General features: G+C 57.9%; 1 protein-coding gene across 1 annotated transcript in view; it reads right to left on the reverse strand.

Annotated features, from left to right (window-relative positions):
- Window positions 1–22,941, reverse strand: part of LINGO1 (leucine rich repeat and Ig domain containing 1) — a 70,035-nt gene that overhangs the window by 44,920 nt on the left and 2,174 nt on the right. Inside the window, exon 2 of the mRNA XM_041745982.1 lies at window positions 11,222–11,307. The gene's annotated coding sequence lies outside the window, so the exon portion shown is untranslated. The remainder of the gene's footprint in view (window positions 1–11,221; window positions 11,308–22,941) is intronic.

Here is a 22,941-nt window from a genome sequence, read left to right on the forward strand (position 1 = left end):
AAGATGCACTGAACGGTCCTCACAGGCTCCTCTGGGGGGGGGGGGGGCGCAAATCCGCCCAACGGCCCCAGCCAGCCCGCCCTGCCTCAAGCAGGCCCACCCACCGCGTATTTTGTCACTGAACTTGCCCTGTCCCGAGCCCGACGTGCTCCCTCAGACTCTGAGCTTTGCACAGGCTGTTCCCTCTGCGTGTGATGCCCTTTCCTCTCCCTCAGCCTGAAAATCGCTCCTCCCCTTCCCGCCCTCCTCCCCCATCCTGCCCAGCTCCACACGCTGCCCTGGTACTTGTCCCCGGGCGAGTGTTACCCTGCCCGCTGCTCCTGTGCCACCTAGGCTGCATGCCCGGTGGCCTGGTCACCTCAGCGAGCCGAAGGCCCTCCGCGGGGCCGGGCACCGAGTGTGCAGCAGCCACCAGGGCTCGTCCAACAGAAGAGGAAGTGATGGGAATGTGTGGGGACCCTCGCCAAGTCCCGGGAAGAGCTGATACCCAGCTCTGAACACCCCTGTGGTGGCCGGGCCCGGGGGAGTGTGGCTCGGCAGGCAGCGTGGCCTCTTGGCGCATCGGGGTGCTCACGGGCAGAGCCGGGCCTCCTGCGGGACGTGGGGCGCGAGATCCCCGCTGCGGTGCACGGAGCTCCAGGGAGGGGAGCCATCTGCTGTCGCCGCCACTACCCTCGCTGGCCCATCGGGAGCCCGTTGTGGGCCGGGCACTGGGCGGGTGGCCAGGCAAGACGTGATCCCCACCTGTCCTGGGAGCCCAGGGGGAGAGAGGCAGGGGGAGGCAATGGCTTGGCGGGCAACAGCGGGGCTGGGTGCACTCAGCTTCCTTGCACCTCAGTTCCTCACCTGGAGAATGGGGATGATCCGTGTATTTACCACGTAGGGTTGTTTTGAGGACCGGATTGCTGTTAAGAGGCTTTTAACAGAACCTACCACAGGATAAACACTCGAGAAACAAGAGCGGCCGCTTTAGTGCTGTCTCCTGTTTTCCCGTTAGGTGAGGCCTGCAGCCTGGCGGGCTGGCAGTGCGTCCCTGAGCTGGGGAGATGGCAAGGGTGGGGAAGTCCCCGGATGACTGCCGGCTTAGCTTCTGCTGCTCAAGGAGCCAAAGGATCCAAAGAGATCTAGGGGAGGGAGGCGGAGGGGAGGGTGGAGGGGAGGCCCAAAGGGGTGGACAAGGGGACTCCAGGGGTCTGGGAGTGCTCCTCTTGGTCCCCCTGTTTGAAAGAGCTCACGGATGAGGTGCCGCCTGGCCCCCCAGGGGTACGCAGGTCCAGCTGGGACAGGGCCCGAGGCTCCCGGGGCTGCGGAGGCCGCTCTCCAGTGGAAGCCAGCGGAGCCGAGCGGAGAGCCGAGGGGCCAGGGAGCCGAGGGGGAAGCGAGCCCCCAGGGGGACACGGGGCCGAGGGGCCGCTCTAGAGGGCCATGCTCAAGGGCACGTCCCAGGGGAGCAGGGCAGAGCTGTGGGCCTTGGGCTCGGCGTCCGCCTCTCCTTCTCCTCTAAGGCCAGTCCCCCGTCGGCCTTGTCAGGGTGACGTCGGCCTTGTCAGGGTGACGGTAACAGGCCGACAATGCGAAGTGTGCCTGGACCTCCACCTGGGCAGCTGCTAATTACAGCCACGGGAGGAAACACCAGCGATGGGCATCATGCCCACCGCCTCTGGCACCCCCGGTGCTGCTGCGGAGAGGACACGGGAGCTGGGGCCACCTCTCCCAGGAGCAGGGCCCCCCCGCCAGGGCCAAAGGCTGGGCTCAGGGGAGGCGGAGCCGGCGCTCCTGCTCACAGCCTGCTTCACCCAGAGACCTCAGGCATGCCTCTGCCTCTCTGGACCTCAGTTTCCTCCTCGGCCGGACGGGTATGACAGCTCCAGCCCTGCCTACCACGCAGCGTGGAAGAGGCAACCGACTGCAAAAGCAAGATCCAGTGGCAACACCCTCACACCCTCTGTGCAAAGGCCAGGCTCTTCTGGGCTGCACGAGACCGGTGGGGTAGCCAGGGGCTGGGGGCACCGACAGAGGGCCAGACGTCCTCCCGCCCTCCCAGCCCCACATCAAGTCCTTAAGACTTGCTGGCAACCAAACGAACCCTCACGTCAGAAGAGAGGCAGAGCCTGAGTCCAATGCATGGCGGGCCAGGGCCATGTGCGTCCCCGAGCCCGAGCCCGTGAGGACCCCCAGGCCTCCAGAAGCCCGCGTGCCATGCGGTCACGGGCAGGACTCACGCCCGAGAGGGTGTCGCACGGCCCTGCCGCCCAGAATCACAGACGCGGGGGCGGAGCGGGGAAGGCCCTTCAGAGACAAGCCGGGGGACTGCGAACTGGCCTGTAGGTGCCGGGGCATCGGCACACGCAACACCACGTGCGCACGAGGCCAAGTTCATACACCAGTGTGCACAGGCTAGAAGCAGCAAGCACCCCCCAGCACGCGCGCACACACGCGTGCAGCATCTCAGGCCCAAAGCCAAGGCTCTTCCAGCCCGTGGAAACCTCTCCCTGTTGAGAAGGAAATAAAAAGCCCCATGTGGCCTTCCAGGCACATGTGGCCTCTCACACTGCGGCCAAGCCAAGCAGTAGCGATTAGGCGGCTGGGAAATGAAGCCCAGCGTGGCCTGAATATTTCACGGGAGAATTTGCTTCAGAGAAAATCCCTTCTTCGCCTCCGTGCACGTCAGGGTATAATTACCCATTAGGTAGCGGAGCAGAAGCCCGGGAGGATGCAGGGCTCCGGGTGCGGGCCCTTGCCCTGCCTCTGCGCGGGCCTGGTCCAGCCCCTCCCGCCTCTCACTGGCCCCGAAGGAGGGACAAGCAGATGCTATTTGGGGACGTGAGGTGTCCTGGCCCATGGTGCCCTCTGCCCTAGGTCCTCGGACTCTGCCCCCAGCACCCAAGCCCCCATTCTTGGGCCCACCCTGCTCGGGGTCTCTCTGCAGAGGGCGTCGGCTGCCTCACCCCCTCATCTTCCCCTTCTCTCAAGCTGCTTGCAGTTCCCTGAACAAATGGCAGAGACCAAGGCTGAAGGTGGAGGGAAGGTGAGCACCAGAGGACAGGACAGAGGACACCTCAGCTGGGCCCTGGAGCCCCCCTGGCCTCCCAGCACCTGCCCACCAGGCCGGGGAAGACCCTCCCTCACTCTTTCTGCCCTAAAAAATGTCCACTGGCCCTAAGTAAGGCAGGTGGCATCTCCTCCAGGAAGCCCTCCAGGACCCCTCCCCGGGTCAGGAGCCTTCTCCGTCTCCTACAGCTCCGACATTTCCCTCCACCACTGTTCGGTAATCAAAGGCTGAAAACCTAAGAGGCCTACAGGGGCCAGAGAGAAGATGACAGGGACTGGAGGGGTGCCGTGACGCCATCAGGAATGGCAGGACCTGGGAAGTGGAGGGCACAGGCCCTAAGGGAGGCAGAGACACAGACACCTCACAGCCCAGCCGTCCCAGCCCTGGGGTAGATGCAAGACAACAGGACGCACGTTCCCACAAGGACCGTCACACAAACGCGCCATTCCTAATCGCCAAAAAGAGGAGAGAATCCCAATGCCCGCAAATGAACACGTAACAGAAAATGCGGTCTATCCGTAGCACGGATGCGGTTGGGCCACGAGAAGGACTGCGGGGCCCGTTACAACGTGGATGAGCTCTGCAAACGTCCCCTTGGGTGGCCAGGCCCAGCAGGCTACGTGGCGCGGGACTCCAAGTCTATGAAACGCGGACGAGGCCAGCCCAGACACAGGGAGCGGGGCCGTGGCTGCCGGGGCCTGGGGGATGGAGAGCGGAGATGCGCACAGGGCTCCCTCTCCGAGGGCTGGAAACGCTCTGAAATTAGAACAGCGACCATCGTACACTCCTGTGAATGTGCTAAAAAAGGACTGAGCTGCACACTTTAAAGTGGTGAGTCTCAGGGTACGAGAATTAGATCTCGGTGTTAAGGAACCAATGTGTTTGAAATGGAACCAACACATCCACAGGCCACGTCCCTGGCCGCGGCCTCCAATTCCTGTCCCACAGCTGACACATGGATGTCTCCCCCAAGAACGGAGAGGTGGCCGCCCCGAGGCCCCTTTGCAGGCCCAGAGCCGGCACCCACGGGCAGGCCCTAGAGCCACAGCTGTGCCCAAAGCAGCAGCGACCCAGGCCACGTTTTGTGCTTTCCAAACCCCCCTCAGGGGGTCTGGCCCGAGTCCCAGCCGAGTCTCAGCGAAAGCCGCTAAGGTCCAGTTTCGGGGCCGCCTGTCCCCGGGACCACACAGCGAGCTGCAGGCCGAACAGCAGAGGAGCCAGGCCTCCCGCCTGGGGGGCAGCTGGCAGCCACTACCTCGCCAGCACGGGCCCGGCCGGGTGCCCCAGACCCGAGTCCGCCTGCTGGATCTGGCCTCCCGCCTTCGGCAGCCACAGCACGGACGCCTCTCCCCTCGCCCCTCGCCCCTCCAGCAGCGCCCCAGCCGGCCCGCAGCTGCTTCCCAGAGCCCAGGCGCGGCCGGCACCAAGGCCTAGACCCCGTCCAAGGCGACCGGCCAATCCGGGCCGGCCAGGGACAGAGTCCGGGGTTCGGGGACAGAGGGGCCTTCGGGTGGCGTGACGGGCCATCCAGGGGCTGACACAGCTACGGTGGGACAGTCCTGAGCAGAACGGGACAGCCGGCCACACCTGCGAGCGCCTAACCCCCTTCTCTGCCACAGAGGGTGGGCCTCAGGGGATGGGGTCTCCTCTCCTGAGAGGTCTCTTCTGCTCGCCTCCTCTTTGACTCAGCCATCCTCCCTCCCAGAACCTTCCGTCAGCAGCTCCTTCGGGCTCCTTAAGGACAGCAGGTTTCCAGAACCTGCCCCATGAACCCCTGTGTCTGCGGAGATGGCCTGGGGAAGGGGCACCAGAGCCGGCCCCTTGGTTCCCGTCAGCCGCCGGAAGGCAGGGGGCAGTTTTCTATTTGGTTCACAGCCACGGCTCTGGGTCCAGAAGACCAGGTGCCCAGGAACACGTGCTCGACGAACATGCTTCCCTGCGATGGCTCTGCACGGCTGAGGACTAAACAAGCGGAAATGACCGCTTGGGAATAAATTCTGAGGTCTCTGTGAGGCCCAGGAGGCCTCCTCCGTCTGACCCTCCTGGTCACACACTGAGCCCCGACCCTGGTCACACACTGAGCCCCGAGCCTGGCCACACACTGAGCCCTGACCCTGGACACACACTGAGCCCCGACCCAGGTCACACACTGAGCCCTGACCCTAGACACACACTGAGCCCCGACCCTGGTCACACACTGAGACCCGACCCTGGACACACACTGAGCTCTGACCCTGGACACACACTGAGCCCCGACCCTGGTCACACACTGAGCCCCGACCATGGACACACACTGAGCCCCAATCCTGGCTACTCACTTAGCCCCGACCCTGGTCACACACTGAGCCCTGATCCTGGTCACTCAACAGAGTCTTGACCCTGCTCACACTCTGAGACTGACCTTGTTCACCCTCTGAGCCCTGAGCCTTATCACATCCTGAGCGCTGACCCTGGTCACACACATAGCCCTGACCCTGGCAGGGTAGACTGGCCCTCAAAAAGCTAGAAGAGGCTCCAAACACCTCAGCCTCTCTCCTACCACTACTCCTCAGGGCTAGGTGACAGATTCGGTCTGTGGGTGTCAGAGACAAGTTCCAGCCTTGAGTGCCTGCTGGCAACTGGTGTGGCAGCTAATGGGTGGCTGATTTCCTGACCTCGAGGCCAGGGCTGAGAATGTGACAAGCCTCCTCTGATCCCAGGACACAACAAGTATCTAATAGATGTCAGCTCCCCCTCGAGCCCCAGCCCCAGGCATCCACAGAGGAGCTACCCCTCTCCCTGCCCGTGCCCCCCTAAACCTGGCTCCAGCTCCACCCCCCTCTCTTTCCCAGGGCCCCCAAGAGAGCTGTGAATTGCTAGGTACCTGCCTCCTCCTCTGTCACCCTTCCCCCTGCCTGGCCTTTCCCAGCCCAGATACACATCACACCCGGCCCCCATTCCGTGTCCTCAGTTGGCTGTCAGCTAATCCCTGCAGAGGTGTTAACTGATAATTAAGATGTTAGCTGTAAACTTAACGTGTGATTCCCTGCCAGGAGTATTCTGGTTTTAACAGGTTCCTCTTCAAAATGGGAAAACCTTCAAGACCCAGCCAAATGGCAGACAGGGAAGCAGAGAGGGGTGGAGGGGTGTATTTTATGCCTGGAGCCCTTCCAGCCTCCCTGGAAGCCGCTCCCCTCCGCCTCTCCTTTCACCTGGGTGGACAGAGCGCAGGCAAAGCTGCAGGGAGCCTGCTGCCTCCCGGTCTCAGCCTCACCTCCTAAGAGCTGATGCCTTTGGACGTGTGATGAAAACTCTCAGGGCCTCAGTTTCCGCATCTGCAAATGGATATACAGAGTACCACCCCCCTGCAGGACCGCGAGGGCACACAGGAGGCCCTCGGGACTGGAGAGCCCCGTCCTCCCTAACTTCCCTCTGCCTCTCCCCACATCCCCCCGAAGGCAACTGCGTCAGCCTCCACTCCAACCCCCCCCCCCCCCCCCCCCCCCCCCCCCCGTCAACGACTAAGCCTCCATTCTCTCCACTTTCCAAATGTCTCCCCAGACACAGATCAGTGGGATCAAACGATGGCAACGGGACAGACGGACGGAGCTGCAGAGCAGGGAGGAAAGTTTACTCCGTGAAGCATCAAAGCAACTGGCCGGTCGTCTGGGGAAAACTACTTTGATCCCCAACCTCAAGCCACATACGTAACAATGTTCCAAATGAACTACAGATCTACATGTTTTTAAATATCATAAACAATCAGAAAGTAACACAAGACAACATTTTCAATACTTTGCAGTTGGGAAAGGCCAGAAACCGTAAAGGACAAGAGTGGCAAACCTGACCACGGGACAGTTTTGAACATTTAAGGAGGTTAAGAAAAGCTCTGTAAGTGTGAATGACAAAAACAAAAAAAACAAAAACAAAAAACAAAAAAAAACCCTCCACAAAACCGTGAAAAGCTATTTGCCACATATGACAGATAAAGGGTTAAACCCCTTAACCTCTCATAAATCAGTTTGTTCTTGCAAGTCAATGAGTTGCATTTCACACATCCGCTCTGCCCCCACCCCTGAAACCAAGGTCATCTGTGATCTCCCGCAGCTAATGCGAGATCAATGTTCCCTCCGCCTCTCATCCCACCTCAGGCCTGAAGCAGGTCTTGCCCTTGGCTTCCAGGACCTCACACCTGCCTGGTTTTCCTCGACCTCCTGGTTGCTCTTTCTTACTCACCTTTCCTGTTCCTCCTCAGCTCCCAACTCCTAACTGGGGAGGCCCCAGGGACAAGCCTCTGGTGCTTCTCTTTTCTATGTATATTCACTCCCTTGATGCTCTCAACCAATCTCAAGGCTTAAACTACTACCTTTAGGCTGATAATCCTGGGCTTGTATCTCCAGCCCAGACCTCTCCCCCGGACTCCAGCCTCACACATCCAACTGTCCCTCCACACTTCTTGGACGTCTACTGGCATGTCACGCTTGGCATGTGCCCAGCCAGGGCCTGCTCACAGGTGTGCCACCTGGGCAGTCACACAAGGCCCCTGAGTGTCGTCTAATGCTTTTGGTTTAATGCTCTACTGTTCCCACTTTGCAATTTTTAATGATTTTTTTAAACAAAGTGTGTCGGGTGGCCCAGGTGGCTCAGCGGTTTAGCATTACCTTCCGTCCAGGGCCTGACCCTAGAGACCCGGGATCGAGTCCCGCGTCGGGGTCCCTGCATGGAGCCTGCTTCTCCCTCTGCCTGTGTCTCTGCCTCTCTCTCTCTGTGTCTCTCATGAATAAATAAATAAAATCTTTTAAAAAATAAAAATAAACACAGTGTCACCCATTTTCACTTTGCTCCAGGCCCCACACATTAGGTCGGCAGGCCTGCCGCCCACAGATGAAGCCTTCTCCTTCCCTGCACCACCAACTCACTCCTCCTTATCCTCTGTCCAGTCTCCGCTGATGGCAGCGACTTGGGCCCAAACCCTTGGAGTCATTGTTACAGACTGATGTTTGTGCCCCTCAAAATTCATAAGCTGAAGCCCTAACCTCTAATGTGGTACTTGGAGGTGGGGCCTTTGGGAGGTAAATAGGATTAGATGAGGTCATGAGTAGGGCCTCTTGATGGGATTAGTGTCCTTCAAAGAAGAGGAAGAGACTTCTGGGTTCTCTGCTGCGACTAAGGAAGAGGTCATGGGAGCCCACAGTGAGATGGTGGCATGGTCTGCAAGCCAAGTGGGGGGTCATCCCCAAGAGCTGAGTCTGTCAGCACCTTGATCTTAGACTTCCCAGTCTCCAGAAGTGTGAGGAATACACGTGTGTTGTTCAAGCCCCCAAGCCCATGGTGTTTGGTTATGGCCGCCCGAGATGACTAAGGCAGTAATCCTTGGCTCCCTCTCCGTCTCACACGCACACTCCGCCTCACCCAATCTGTCAGCAAGTCCCACTGGCTCTACCATGAGCATGCACCCAGAATCCATCCGCCTCCCCCACCTCCATCAAGCCCCCCCACTCCCGGCCCCCACTGTCTCTTCCCTAGATCGTTACAACAGCCTCCTGACTGATCTCCCTGCTTCCCTGGCCCCCTTCACAGCAGCCAGAGGGATCGGATTCAAATGAAATTCAGATCATATCATGTCATATTCAGAACCTTCCACGGCTCCCTGCTTCGTCCTGAGTAAAAGCCAAGTCTTCGGGGCGGCCCCCGCGGCCCCGTGTAATCTGCTCTGGATCCCCCTCTGGCCGTACCTCCCACCCTCTCTTACCCCCCATGTCCCAGCCGCTCCCATCCCTGCCCTGCTTTATTTTTTCCTCCTTTGAACTTAACACTCAATGCACACACCAAATTTCACTCATTTATCTGTTTTTCTCGGTCATCTCTCCTCCCCTAGAGCGTTAGTTCCAGGAGCAGGTCTTTTTCTCAGTTTTGCTCACTGTTAGGTCCCCGACCAAAAGGGTGCTTGACACATAATAAGTGCTCAATAAATGCCTGCTGAATGCATGGACAGATGAGTAGCACAATGAGCTGAGGACGTGATGTCAACAGGCAATTCGCAAATGAGGAAATAGAAGTGGCCAACAAACATACCCAGTTGTGCCCGACCTCATTCACAATCAAAGAAATGCAAAAGAAAAGCCATTTTCCCCTAACTCATCAGCAGAGATTTCAGTTACTGCTAATGCCCACGGCTGGCAAGGAGGAGGGGACGAGGCCTCGTGCACGTATTAAGTGGGCACAACCTTGTTGAGGTTGCCCTGGCCGCACGGATCACACCTTGGAAGATGTGCACCCTCCGACCCAGGCGGCCCACTTTCAGAAACACTCCTGAAGGACCCACCGCACATGCACACAGACACACCAACTGGGAGGTTCCCTGGGAGAGGTTTATGGACGGCCAAATGCGCTAACGGGCCACCAGCAGGGCTGACGAGGATGCATCATTTATTTTTTTATTTTTATTTTTTTTAGGATGCCTAATTTAAAGGCCACCCAAGCCACCGGCAGGAGAGGACAGCTAAGAGCTCTGGAATGCTCTATACTACGTGTTGTCAGGTGAAAACTCAAGTGACAGAGCAGTGTAACCAGGATGAGCCCCTGTGTTTGCTTTTAAAATATTTTTATGGGATCCCTGGGTGGCTCGGTGGTTTAGCGCCTGCCTTTGGCCCAGGGCGCCATCCTGGAGTCCCGGGATCGAGTCCCACGTCGGGCTCCCAGCATGGAGCCTGCTTCTCCCTCCTCCTGTGTCTCTGCCTCTCTCTCTCTCTCTCTCTCTCTCTCTCTCTCTCTCTATGTCTATCATAAATAAATAAATAAATCTTAAAAAAATATATTTTTATAAGTGCATAGAAAAAGAGTCTGGAGCGAGATATACTGAACTAGTTAGCAGCGCTTAGTCCTGGGGAGGAAAAGATTAGGGGAAGGACTCAAAGTGCATGCTTCAAATACTTTGGATTGTTTGAAAGATACATAGACAGATGACATACAGAGAACATATTACCTAACTGATCAGAAAAATGATTCCATTTGCCATGAAAACACTTCCCTGGTCTCCCCAGTTTTGAAAGATGCAGAAATAGGGCATCCCAAACCACCCATTGTCTGGCCCTGCCTCATTCCTGTTACCCCCCACCTCCACCCCCACACCCCAAGCACTCTGGGTTCCAACCTCATGAAACAATTTTCTATTCTTGGTTCTTTTCACGGCTCCAGGCCTGTCTCACAGTTCTGTTCACGGGCACAGAGGCTCAGCTGGCCACACCCCATGACCCTGCTGTCAGAGAGCCACAAAGGGGGAGGACCCTGAGGGCGCTGTCAACAGCCTCCAGAGGGAGCCCCCAGGTCTCTGCCCCAGGGTTGGCCTGTGGGACCTGGGGGAGTCAGGAGATGTCCACTGATTCTGACCTGAGCAGGCTGGGCCACCAGGACAGTCATCACAGGCACTGGAGCCAGCTGGTCCAAGGGGGCCAAGGCAGGCCCAGCAGGGAGAACTTGCCAGAAGTAGAGAGGGGACCAGAGCTTCAGTCCCACTAGAGTTGTCAGATTTAGCAAAAATTGTATCCAATGCAATATCGGGGATACACTTATGCTAAAAAAAACTGTTACCTGTCTGAAGCTCTAATTTAACTGGACATCCTGTATTTTTTCCGGCAATCCCACAGTCCATCGCACCTGGGGGGCTGTTGGCCCTGAGCAGAAAGCCTCCACCCTTCGGGGTGCCCCGAAGCAGCAGAGAAATGCCAAGTAGATCCAAAGTGAGCGGGGCTGGTCCTGCTGCCCAGGAGAGCACCTGTGCCCTGAGGGAGTCCTGCAGGGGTCTGGGGCCTTCCAGAGTAAGAGCCGTCCCTCTTGGAAGCACACACGCAAGCCTAGCTCGGCGACTCTGGCAGAGAAAGGCCAGAGTGACGGCACCGGGAGCCCCATGGATGCAGAAGCTCCCAGAGCCACAGCAGCTTAGGGAATGGATGAACAGACCACAGGGAGCGCGCACGTCAGGACAATCGGGCGGGCGTAGCAGGCTTGTATGTCCTGGGGCCTCTTGGTGCCCCCAGGCGCCCCAGGAGGCCCTGCTGTGATTGGAGCCTTCACAGCCACCTGTGTCCCACACCATCGCCCGCCGCCCATCCGCTCCTCACTGCCCGAGCCCTCACCCCCCCACTCCTGAGCAGAGGCAGGAGGCGGCGGGAGCCCCTGCTCTCCCCCTACCTGGGTCAGACGGTGCCGGGAGGCCAACAGATCTGCCTCTGGGGGCCCGGGGAGCAGCAGCCTCTCGGTCGCGGTCCCAGCATGCACTGCAGTGGAAGAGCAGGAGGGTTAGTGCAGGTGAGATGGGCCTCGGCTACTCTACCCAGGACATCTGAGCCCTCCCCACGGGCCGCAAGAGCCCCAGCAAGGTCCAGAAGGTCCCCTGCACCATCGGCGCCCTCAGGCTGGCTGACCACTCCTCCCTGTAGGAGGCTCCCTGACCCCCCTCTTCATCGTCAGGGCACCCCTCCATCCATGGTCCTCCTCCTACACATGGTCCCAAGCTGCTGTGTCCTTCCCCCCGTCCTCCCCGGCTGCCTGGCCCTGTGTATGCCCAGAGTGGAAGCCCGGCCACGCGGCCACGCTGCCGCTCCTCCGGGCCAGGCTCCTTCTCCTCCTCCAGGTTCAGCCGAGGCACCTCCTCGGAAAGCCTCCCCTGCCCTCCGTGTGCGTGAGGCCCTCCTTCCCCGTGTCGTACTACCCTGAATGACCTACCTGTCATCCGGATTTCCCTGTCTCAACAATCTCACCGAGAGCTTTTTTTCCAGGCAGGTTAATTGAGCTATAATTTACCTAGAGTAAAATTTACCCTTTCTAGCACACAGTTCCGTGCGTTTTGACAGCTGCACGCAGCCGTGGAACCACGAGCATAGTCAAGACAGAGAACAACTCTATCAAAAGTCTCCCCGCGCCGTCCCTTTGTAGCCAACTTCCTGCACCCCAGCCCCTAACAACCACTCATCTATTTCCTGTCTCTGTAGGTTTGCATTTTCCAGAATGTCAGACAAAGGGAATCATCTCCTTGTAGCCTTTTGAGTCTGGCTTTATTCACTTAGCATATAATGCATTTGCGATTTACCTTTGTTGTTTCTTTGTTCCTAGTTTCATTCTTTTTTTATTGCTGAGTAGTATTCAATTGTTCATCCGTTTACCAGCTCAAGGGCATTTGGGCTGTTTCCAGCTTGTGGCGACTATGAATAAAGCCACTATAAATATTCACATACAGGTTTCTACGTGAACGTAAGTTGTTACATCCCTTGGGTAAATACTTAGCAGCAGGATTGCTGGGTTCTATGGTAAACATATTTTTAACTTCATAAGAAACTGCCAAACGTGGTGTTTTTTTTTTGTTTTTTTTTTTTTTGGCCAAACTGTTTTCTAAAGTGGCTGTACCATTTTGCATTCCCACCAGCAACACAGGAGAGTTCCCGTTGTTCCATATCCTTACCGAGACTTGATATTGCCAATTTTGTAGATGTCAATGCCAGAGACACACAGTGGTATCTCACTGGTTTTAATTTTTCACGTACCTGATTTACTGTTTTCGTACCATCTCTATTTGTAATTATCTATCATCTTAATTTAATTATTTACATCTTTTTTTTTTTTTTTCCATTTCCCCCATCATCCATGAGAGCAGAGACCTTGACCTCTACTCCCCCAACACCTAGCACAGCATCTGGTACTAGATGATGGTGGTGGTGGTGGTGATAGTGGTGATGGTGGTGGGGGTGGTGGTGGTGGTGGTGGTGATGGTGATGACGGTGATGGTGGTGGTGGTGATAGTGGTGATGGTGGTGGTGGTGGTGGTGGTGATGGGAATGATGGTGGTGGTGGTGATGGTGGTGGTGGTGGTGGTGGTGGTAATGGTGGTGATGGTGGTGATGGGAATGATGGTGGTGGTGGTGATGGTGGTGGTGGTGGTGATGGTGGTGATGGTGGTGGTGGTGATGGGAATGGTGGTGGTGGTGGTGGTGATGTTGGTGATGGTGGTGGTGGTGGTGGTGGTGGTGGTGGTGGTGGTGGTGATGGGAATGATGGTGATGGTGGTGATGGTGGTGGTGATGGGAGTGATGGTGGTGGTGATGGGAGTGATGGTGATTGTGGTGGTGGTGGTGGTGGTGGTATGGGAATGATGGTGGTGGTGGTGATGGTGGTGGTGATGGTGGTGGTGGTGGTGATGGTGGTGGTGATGGGGGTGATGGTGGTGATGGGAATGATGGTGGTGGTGGTGATGGTGGTGGTGATGGTGGTGATGGTGGTGGTGGTGATGGTGGTGGTGGTGATGGTGGTGATGGTGGTGGTGATGGTGGTGATGGTGGTGGTGGTGATGGTGGTGGTGGTGATGGTGGTGATGGTGGTGGTGATGGTGGTGGTGGTGATGGTGGTGGTGATGGTGGTGACGGCGGCTGCAGTGTTGAAAGTTAATATTTACAGAGTATTTATCATGTGCCCAGCACTTTTCTGAGGACTTTACAAATACTAACCCATTTAATGCTCACCCTTCCCCTAAGACAGATACATGCTATCAATACCCTCATGTTAAGAGAAGAAAGCTGAGGCAGAGGGAAGTACCTAGCCCTAGGTCACCTCGCTGATAAGGGGCCAAGCCATGCTTCCATCCCAGCTGTTCTCTTTATTTTTTTAATTTTTATTTATTTACGATATTCACACACACACAGAGAGAGAATGAGAGGCAGAGACACAGGCAGAGGGAGAAGCAGGCTCCATGCACCGGGAGCCCAACATGGGATTCAATCCCGGGTCTCCAGGATCACACCCTGGGCCAAAGGCAGGCGCCAAACCATTGCGCCACCCAGGGATCCCCCATCCCAGCTGTTCTGGAATCAGACCCCACAGTAGTCATCAGTACATTCCATGACCCACATTTGCTGAAGGAATGAAAGCCTGGATGAAAGGCAGGATCTTCTAGCTCTCTTTCACGGCGAGGGTATGCTCCTGGGCTGGAGGCCATCATACCCAACATGCCATAGACTGAGTGTCTGTGTCCCATCCACACCCCCAAATTCCTGTGTTGAAACTGAAGTCCAAGGTAATGGTAGTTGGAGGTGAGGCTTTGGGGGAGGGGATTAGGTCATGAAGGTCTCATGAATCTCATGAATGAGATTAGCACCTTTACCAAAGAGACCTGTCCCTCGTGCCATAGGACGACACCATGAAAAGATAGCTGTCGATGACCTAGGAAGAGGGCCCTCACTAGACACCAAATCTGCCGGCGTCTTGATCTTGGACTTCCCAGCCTCCAGAACCGTGAGACAATAACCCTCTGCTGTTTATTGGCCACCTAGTCTGTGGGATTTTGTTAGAGCAGCCCAAATGGACTTAAGACATAGCTTCTGGATGTCTTCTCTCGGATTTTCTCCCGCCAAAGCTGAACTTGTCTTCACTCCCATTCCTGCTTCTCCTCTTGAGAAACTCATTTTATGGGATGGTCTTGGTATTCAAAGCAGTCAATGGGGTAAGAGGGGAGAGGCTGAGTCAAACCTAGAGCCTGGTGAGTGTAGGCCTGGACCTGGGCCTGCCATGGGGCTTATTCATCCATAGGGACTCTTCCCCAAAGCTTCTCTCATCAAGCCCTCCCAGACACTCTGGCTTCCCCAACCCCAGGTGGAGAGAATGACAGCAGGTCGTGGCCTTGGCGCTTCTGAAGCCCTGGCTCTGACACTGGTCCTATAACACCCCTTGTAGAGAAGATTTTACTGGTCGCTGAACGTCTGAGTGCATTTCCTCCACGCCCTCCTGTCCTAGCAGGATGTCCCCTCTCCTCGCCCCCTTACAGTCAGTTGAGGCTGCATGAGAAGTTCTGGCCAATGGGTTGGGAACAAAAGTGATGTGTGTCATTGCCGGGCCGAGGCATTTAAGAGCAGAGTGTGATTCCATCTTTTTCTCTTCTTTGCCACGGTGACTGGAGGAGGCTCCACGTTCCAGGTGGGGCGGCTACAGGATGGTGGAGTTCCGGCCAGCCTGGGTCCCTGCGTGACTGTACGGACCAGAGTCTGCCACCCTCCCCACTTCCCTCACTGGACATGGAATATGAGGTCAGACTGTCCATAGAGGAAGAAAGAATAACAGAGCCTTTGCTGCTGTAGGTCACTGGGAGTTCCCAGAGCACGAGATCGAGCAGCATGGCCCTGCGTACCCCACGGCATCCCCACGGGCCACCTGGGGCACATGACCTTGCTGTATTTGCTTGGAGAGTATGTTTGCATGACGTTCTGAGGGAGAGAACTAAGCTCCATTTGGAAGCCCCTAAATCACTAGCACTTCAGTGGGGGACACAAATGCATCAATCCCCAATTTCACGGGTTCCCCATCCACAAGTAAAAGGGGGAAGTTTCCGGGCCTGTAGTAGGATCCGCCAGCAGGACGATCCCCCCTGCAGAAAGGAGGCGCGAGCAGAGGCAAGCGGTAAACACCTCCAGGACAGCGGGCGCCTCGGCCTACGTTCAAGGGCTTGGAGTTGAACTTTGAACAAAGGCTAGAGCGCCCTCAGAGCTTTAGCCCCGCTCAGCCCGGGGCCCCTCCTTGTCTGCCCTGGATGACAGCTGGGGCAGGGAGGTGCCAGCAGGGCCCTTGAGCCACCATGACAGCGGCCACAAGCTTAATTCACATTTGTATTTTGAACTTATGGGCACTTTACTTCGGCAATTATCCCCTTCAATGCTCTGCGCTCCTATGGGGCAACCCAGGACCACAGGGAGAAGAGGGAGCCCCTGGAGGCACCAACCTGGCTCTGGCAGCGACCTGCGGGGAAGGGCCTCGCGTCCATTAACGCCCCCCGGGGTTCCTCGCTTTTTCCAAGAGCAGTAGTGGGTTATACTGCCTCCCTTGTACCCACGTTGGGGAGAACCTTAAAGGGTGCCGTGCAGCGTCCTTGAGGCCTGCAGGATGCGCGGGCGAGCTTGGGGAGGGTCGTCATCCTCGTCGTCGGAGGAGGAGTGCTGACGTGGCCAGGTCGCCTCCAGTGCACAAAGGCTCACCTGGCCTTGGTCGGCCAGGTTGGCTGGGAGTCCTAGGGGCGCCCTGCAGGGGTGCGGGGTGAGTGGAGGCGGGGCTGGGCTGGAAGCGGGCGGAGATGGTGCAGGAGCCTCGGGACAGAGCCAGCCTCCCCGAAGCCGTCACAAGAACCCTATCTCCCGCCGGCTGCGGGTTCTGCTGTCCCGGGTGTAACCCGCCCGCCGCCCCCCCCCACCCCGCCCAGGTGGGCTCAGGCAGCTCTCTCATCCTTCGGGTTAATAAGCAGGTGTGCCTGATGCCGGGCAACTGAGAACAAAACCCTACAAGCGCTGGCGACTCCATCCTTCACCACGAGCATTTATTTACCCGGCGGCTCATTCTGGCGACGAAAAATCCACAGCCGTGAGTCTGATGATTTCGGTGGGAAACCTTTACCTGGGTGTAGACCTGAGGTTCGAGCCCAGTGTGAACACCTTGCTCTCACCCTTCGCAGCCACAGGATCTGCTCTGATCTGCTCGTGGGACGAAACCCTGCTGGGATTTGCGGGGCTTTAGGCTTTTGTTTCCTGTGGGTCGGGCTGCTGGCCAGGGCTCAGGGCTCCAGCGAGGGCCACGGCCCGGGGGGCTGGTCGGGCTGGGTCAGCTGGGCCCTCGGCCCCAGAGCACACCCGTCTCCGCCCAGGCAGCAAGGGGTGTTCCAGACACCGGATCCGGATCCGCGGGGGGTGCACGGAAGCTGCCCCGCCCCTGGACGCCCTTTGCGACCGGCTGCGCTTCAATTCACGGTCTGCCGAGGCCTTGGGGGCTGACGCCGAGGACAGAGGTTCACAGGCACAGGGTGAAAGAAGGCCCCGCGGGGACCGGAGGAAGAGCTGGCATGGGGCGAAGTGACAGGCGGAGAGAAGACGGAGAGGAAGGAGGCGGGACCGAGCAGAGACCGAGGTGAAGGTGTCGCCTTGCAGCCGTCGCCATGGGCTCCCAGGCGGAGCGCGTCACAAGCACTTCACTGCCGCCAGCACCCTGCGAGGTGGGCACCGGGATCGTCTACGTTTTTAGAATGGGGACACTGAGGCACGGAGAGGGGCCGTAACTGGCCTTGTAAGGTCCCGGCACTCGCGCTCACAGTCCCTGACAAAACGGAGTTTGTCAGTTAGAGGCGAGGGCAAGGCTCCTAACAGTGTTGGTGGGAGGGACGGCGGGGGCTCAGCCATGGAGCGGCTACCTCCGGCCCGGGCTGTGACCTCCAGGTCCCGGGATCGAGTCCCGCGTCGGGCTCCCTGCAGGGAGCCTGCTTCTCCCTCTGCCTGGGTCTCTGCTTCTCTCTCTCGCTCTCTCTCTCTCTCTCTCTCTCTCTGTGTCTCTCATGAATAAATAAATAAAATCTTTTTAAAAAAAATACTGTTGGGTGGTCAGATCTAAGTTGTCGAAAAAAATCCCCTTTCTGTCTCGTACCGCTCTGCCTCCTTGAGCCACTTACTTAACCAGAGCCTGGGTCCTTGTCCGTAAGACAACCTCCTATGGTGGGAGAGGTCACAGAGTGCGCGTGCGCCGAGCCGCAGACACTACCTGGCGGAGAACAGACGCTCCACAAAGACGAGAGCCCGTGCCGTGGCCCCTCCGTGCAGCCACGGTATGGAAGGTCAACCCCAGACCCCGGGTACAGATGGCCAACCCCATACCCTGCTGGTACCCGTGTGCATAGATGTGTTCACAGATGCCGCGTCCCTGTGCGGGGGAGCACCTGCATGCACCTGCATGCATTTCCCTCCTAATCCTGTCCGCACCTCACAGTGGTGGCAGCACCAGCCATGCAGACCCCCCCGCCACACACCCCGGCATTGCTCCAAAGTCCTTTCCCTCTCCCTCTTCCATCGTCACATCCCATCACTATGGGCAGCCAATCCTTGAGTATTTCCCAAACTCACCTTCTCCCCAGTCTTGCCCCAACCCCACCTGGGACAAAGGTCTCAGCTGCTTCCCATCCTCCGGCTTGCTGTCCCCCTCCGCCCGCCCTGCACACAGCGGCCATCAGAGCCACCTTTCCCAGTCACCCACCTGACCTCCATTTAGAACACTTCCAGGAAGCTCGGCCAAGCAGGATGTGAAACTCAGAAACTCAGAAAAAGTCTGACAGATTTGACTAAATAAAGATCTAAAGCTTCTCTAGGGCCAAAGAGACCATAAACCAAGTTAAAAAAGACAAACAGCAGACTAGGGAAAAGATGTGCAATGCACCCAACAGACAAAAAAGTCTGAAAATCTCTAATATACTAAAAGCTCCTTTATAGCAACAAGAAATAAGGAAAAAAGAAAAAGAAAGAAAAATGGGCAAAGGATATGAACAGTCAATTCACGGAGGAGGAAGTACAAATGGTCCACGAACAAGATGCTCAGCTCTGCTGGGGAGAAGGAAAGTGAGTGTTGAAACCGCAGCAAGACGCTTTCCTGGATTCTTAGCTCAAGTTAAAAAGCTTGGTCAGTTGGGTGCGGAGGACGGTGTGGGGGAAGTGGCCAGCCACAGATGCCGCGGGCGGCCCAACCTTCTGGAAGAGCGCCGCGGCCACCTACCAAAATGTGATAAACATGCCCTTTGGCCAGCTAAACCCCTATCCCGGCGTGCAGAAGATGGTCTACTCGAGGCGGGGCCTGACCCTTTCGGAGGACTGCTAGTCTTCACAGGCTTGGCCATTACACACACCACCCTTTGGCCAAACAAGGGACTATTAGGCAACCATTAAAACGGACACCACAGACCCGTGTGCGGGGACACTGACAGATGCTCACCCCACGCCGGAAAGGGAAAGGGGGAGACGCATGTGCTGGACACGAATCCATGTCTTTTTTAAAAAAAAAGTGAGATACAGGGGACGCCTGGGGGGCTCAGCGGTTAAGCTCTCTTTCAGCTCAGGTTGTGACCCCAGGGTCCTGGGATCGAGTCCCGCATCGGGCTCCCCCTGCTTCTCCCTGTCTCTGCCTCTCTCTCTGTGTCTCATGAATAAATAAATACAATCTTTAAAATAAATAGATAGTGATATACAGGGCACCTGGGTGGCTCAGTCGGTAGAGCACGTGACTCTTGATCTCGGGGTTGTGAGTTCAAGCTCCATGTTGGGTGTAGAGATTACTCAGAACTAAAACCTTTAGGAGGCGCCCAGGTGGCTCAGGGGTTGAGCGTCTGCCTCTGGCTCAGGTCATGATCCCCGGGTCCCGGGATTGAGTCCCGCATCGGGCTCCCTGCAGGGAGCCTGCTTCTCCCCCGGCCTGTGTCTCTGTGTCTCTCGCGAATAAATAAATAAAACCTTTTTTTTTTTTTTAAAAAAAGAACTAAAACCTTTAAAGAAAAAGTGATATATAATAAATATGCTTGTAAAACGCAGCAAAAAGCTCTGGAAGGAGGCACCTCAGACCCACAACGGTGAGGCCTTGGCAGCACAAGATTTAAGGGCAAAGAGGGAACTTCCATGTGTATAGACACACGTCTATACTGTTTCAATGTCTTTGCATGAGCAAATGTTAAAAAAGAAGAAAGAGGAAAAAAAAGACTCCATCCCATGGCCCCTCACGGGCTGTAGGGCTACACTCTCCCATGTGGCATCCAAGGTCCCTCAGAACACAGCCCTGGGACCTCCCCTTGACCCTTTTTTTTTTTTTTTAAGATTTATTTACTTATTTGAGAGAGCAAGGTGAGACAGCATGAGCATGAGGAGGGGCGGAGGCAGAGGGAAGAGCAGACTCCCCGCTGAGCAGGGAGGCCGACTCAGGGCTGGACCCCAGGACCCTGAGATCATGACCTGAGCTGAAGGCAGACACTTAGCTGACTGAGCCCCCCAGACGCCCCTCCGTGACCCATTCTTAAGTCTAGACATAGCCAGATCCCTTGCATGTCCCCAAACTTCCTCTGGATCTTCGTCTGTGTGGTTCCTTCTTCTGGGCACGTCCTTTCTTGCCTCTGGGCCTCATCATGTGTCACCACCTTCTGGAAACTCCCTCAACACTGTACCTTCAGGCCCCTCCCAGAGACACGGTGACAGCGCACAGTCGCTGTGGGTCTACGTCTGGGCTGCGCCATGGGCTTCGCGCTGTGTTCAGAGCAACCCCAGGTAGGCTTGTCATCACCTCATCTACCAGAGGAGGAAACTGAGGCACGGCGAGATTCCGTGACTGGCTCAGCCACACCACCAGGAATCAGCAGAGCCATCGAGGGTGTCCATGCAGAGGGGCCTGCGCTGGGGCCCGTAGCTGGTGGGTCTCAAGACTCTCCTGCGAGCCCCAGCGGTGGGCCTTGCCTTGTTCCTGCCTCGCTCCCCGAACCTGGGCCCGGGGAGGTCTGCTGGGGCCCCAAGGCAGCCCTCCATCCCCAGCAGGCACAGCTGCTGCAGAGCATCTGGCAGGCTGCGGGCCGGTGTCCTCAGGGGGCTAAGGGACCCGGTACTGCTGAGGAAAGGGACAGGTGTGTGGAGGTGAGGCCCCTCCCAAGGAAGCCTGCCCCCCACTATCTCTTGTACCCCTACTATGTGCCAGGCCCTGGGGGCCACGGGCCCTGCCTTCCAGGAGCCTCGAGGTCAGACCCAAGAGGGCCAGGAGCCTAGGGGGCAGGGCGGAGAGCACCTGTAGGATGGTGCAGGGAGCTCGGGTGACTTCTGCCTGGAGAGTGAGCCCACGGGGTGGCTCCATGAAGGAAGTGGCGTCTGGGCCCAGCCTAGAGACATGAAGGGGGTTTGGGCAGATGGCGATGGGGAGGAGAACTCCGGGGGCTGAATCAGCTTGAACAGGGCCTAGTGTAGTGTGGGGGGCGGAAAGCGCGGGGCTGCTGGGGGAGAGTCACGGTTGTGGCTCCAGAAGGCGGCAGTGGATGAGGAGGGGCGCGGGGGGGGGGGGGGGGCGGGCAGCTGCAGAGGCGAGGCCAGGCTGGCCTGAGGCGGAGGGGTGGCTGGGCCCAGGGTGGGAGGGTGTCAGGCAAGCTCCCTCCGCCTCTGGATAAACACCTCCCCAGACTGCTGAGGAGATTAAAGGAGAAGGTGCTTCCGACACCCGGAACCCACAGAGGGGAGGTGAACACGCCTGGGGGGCCTGCCGGGGCCAGCGGCCGCCGCCTGCGGGGTGTGGACTTGCATCCCATGCAGTCCTGTGCTTGCGTTTGGGGTAATGTGATTCAGACCCTTTAACCTTAAGGACGGATGAGAGGCACAGCCCCATGATCTGGGAGGGTCCCCGCCTCACTTTCCCCACGACAGTGGTGGGCGGCCGGCTGCGTGGGTTCTCTGGGCCAGCATTCTCAGAGAGGAAAGAAGAGGGGAAACGGGGAAGAGGAACCTAGTGGAACCAGGAGAGGGGACAAGCGGGATGGGAAAGCAGCAGACTTCCTTCCGGGGGCTGGTCCCCTACGCAGCTGGGACCCTCTGCTCCCCACAGGCCTCAGGCTCCAGCCAGGTGAGGGGGGAGGAGTTGGAAGGGGACGACTCCTGCCCCCCAGGGCCTGGGCATTCCCTGAAGGGCAGTGTGCAGGCCGCGAGCTCCGGGAACTGCCCCTACTGGGCAACGTTTGGCAGGTCCCTGCACACCTGTGAGCTCTTGGATGCAAGGGATAAAAATGCCTCCCTTATAAGGTAACACTACTGGCCGGTGCCCTACCAGCCTTCCCCACGCGAGTCGCTGGTTCACCAGCAGCTTGGCCTGGAGGAGTGCCAGCCAGTTCCTGCAGGAGAGTCACTCACCCGGGGGGGTTCCAGCGACCCGGCCCCCACACCAGGCCCGCACCATCCTCCTCCGTGGCCAACCAGCGTCAGCCCCTCCAGCCCCCCAGCCTCCCCACCTCAGCTCCAACCTCAGTGCCCATGTGCTTGTCACTCCCCCCACCAGCCCTGCGGGCAGGGACCGTGTGTGACTCATCTTGGCCATTTCAGAGACTGGTGCGGGCCTCGCAGGGCAGTCCTGCCTATAAGCAGGAGGGCTGGCGCTGAGGACGGACAAGTAGGGTCTCCTGCCCTGCCCACCCCAGCCCCTGTTATTCCGCCCGCAAGCCCATGACGATGCTGGGCTGAGTGAGGTTGGGATCAGGGCTCAGTCTAGGACTGGGATCAGGGCTTGGGGTGGGGTAGGTCAGAGCTCGATACAGGAGGTTTTCTGCCTCGGGACTCTCCCCAGCCTCGCCCACTGCTTGCAAACCACATATTCTGCTCTCGAGAGGCAGGGGCCTGCCTTGCGGTCCTCGTTATGTGCACCCCGCACCCTGGCAGGGCCAGTCCTATGCTGCACCCTCCACAGCTCTGCTGGGATTCCCATATTCCCGTTTCCCCGGCCCCGAACCCCAGCCCAGCAGAAGTGCCCCGAGGCAGCAAGCACCTCCCTGCATCCCTAACTGGCCTTCAGAAACACAGCCAGGGTGGCCGTCCTGGTACGGATGCATCCCCATGGCCAGGAGAAGGGGTTTGCGGATCATCCCTGATTTCTCAATTCTCCACCCTGCTGCCCTCACTCCCTTAGCCCAGAGACCGCCAACGGCCCTAAACCCATGTCTGGCTCAGCATGCAGGTAAAGGTGTCCGCTGGCCCGTCATGCAACAAGACGTGACACCCCAAATGCCCCCACCTGTTGCAGTGCCTGAAACCCCTGCTTTGTGCTCCTTTCTCTCAGCCACCCTCGCCGAACCCCCTCTGAAACCCAGTTGTGGGTCAGTTTCAGCTGTCTGGGTGCAGGGACTGTTGGATCCCTCAGTCCTGGGTGACTCGGGCCTAGCCCGGGCCGGGCACTCGCAGAGCTCGGGGGAGCTGCATCCGAGGCCGCCCTGGGTGGGCACCAGAGCTAAGCTTCCTCCCAAGACCTCCCAAGGCCACCCTGGGTGGGCACCAGAGCTAAGCTTCCTCCCAAGAGGTGTGGCCATCCCTCCGCCCCCACCCGCAACGCCAAGCCCCCCACCCTCTCTG

This window comes from Vulpes lagopus, chromosome 2 (assembly GCF_018345385.1).
Source record: "Vulpes lagopus strain Blue_001 chromosome 2, ASM1834538v1, whole genome shotgun sequence".
In the NCBI taxonomy this organism is placed as follows: Eukaryota; Metazoa; Chordata; class Mammalia; order Carnivora; family Canidae; genus Vulpes; species Vulpes lagopus.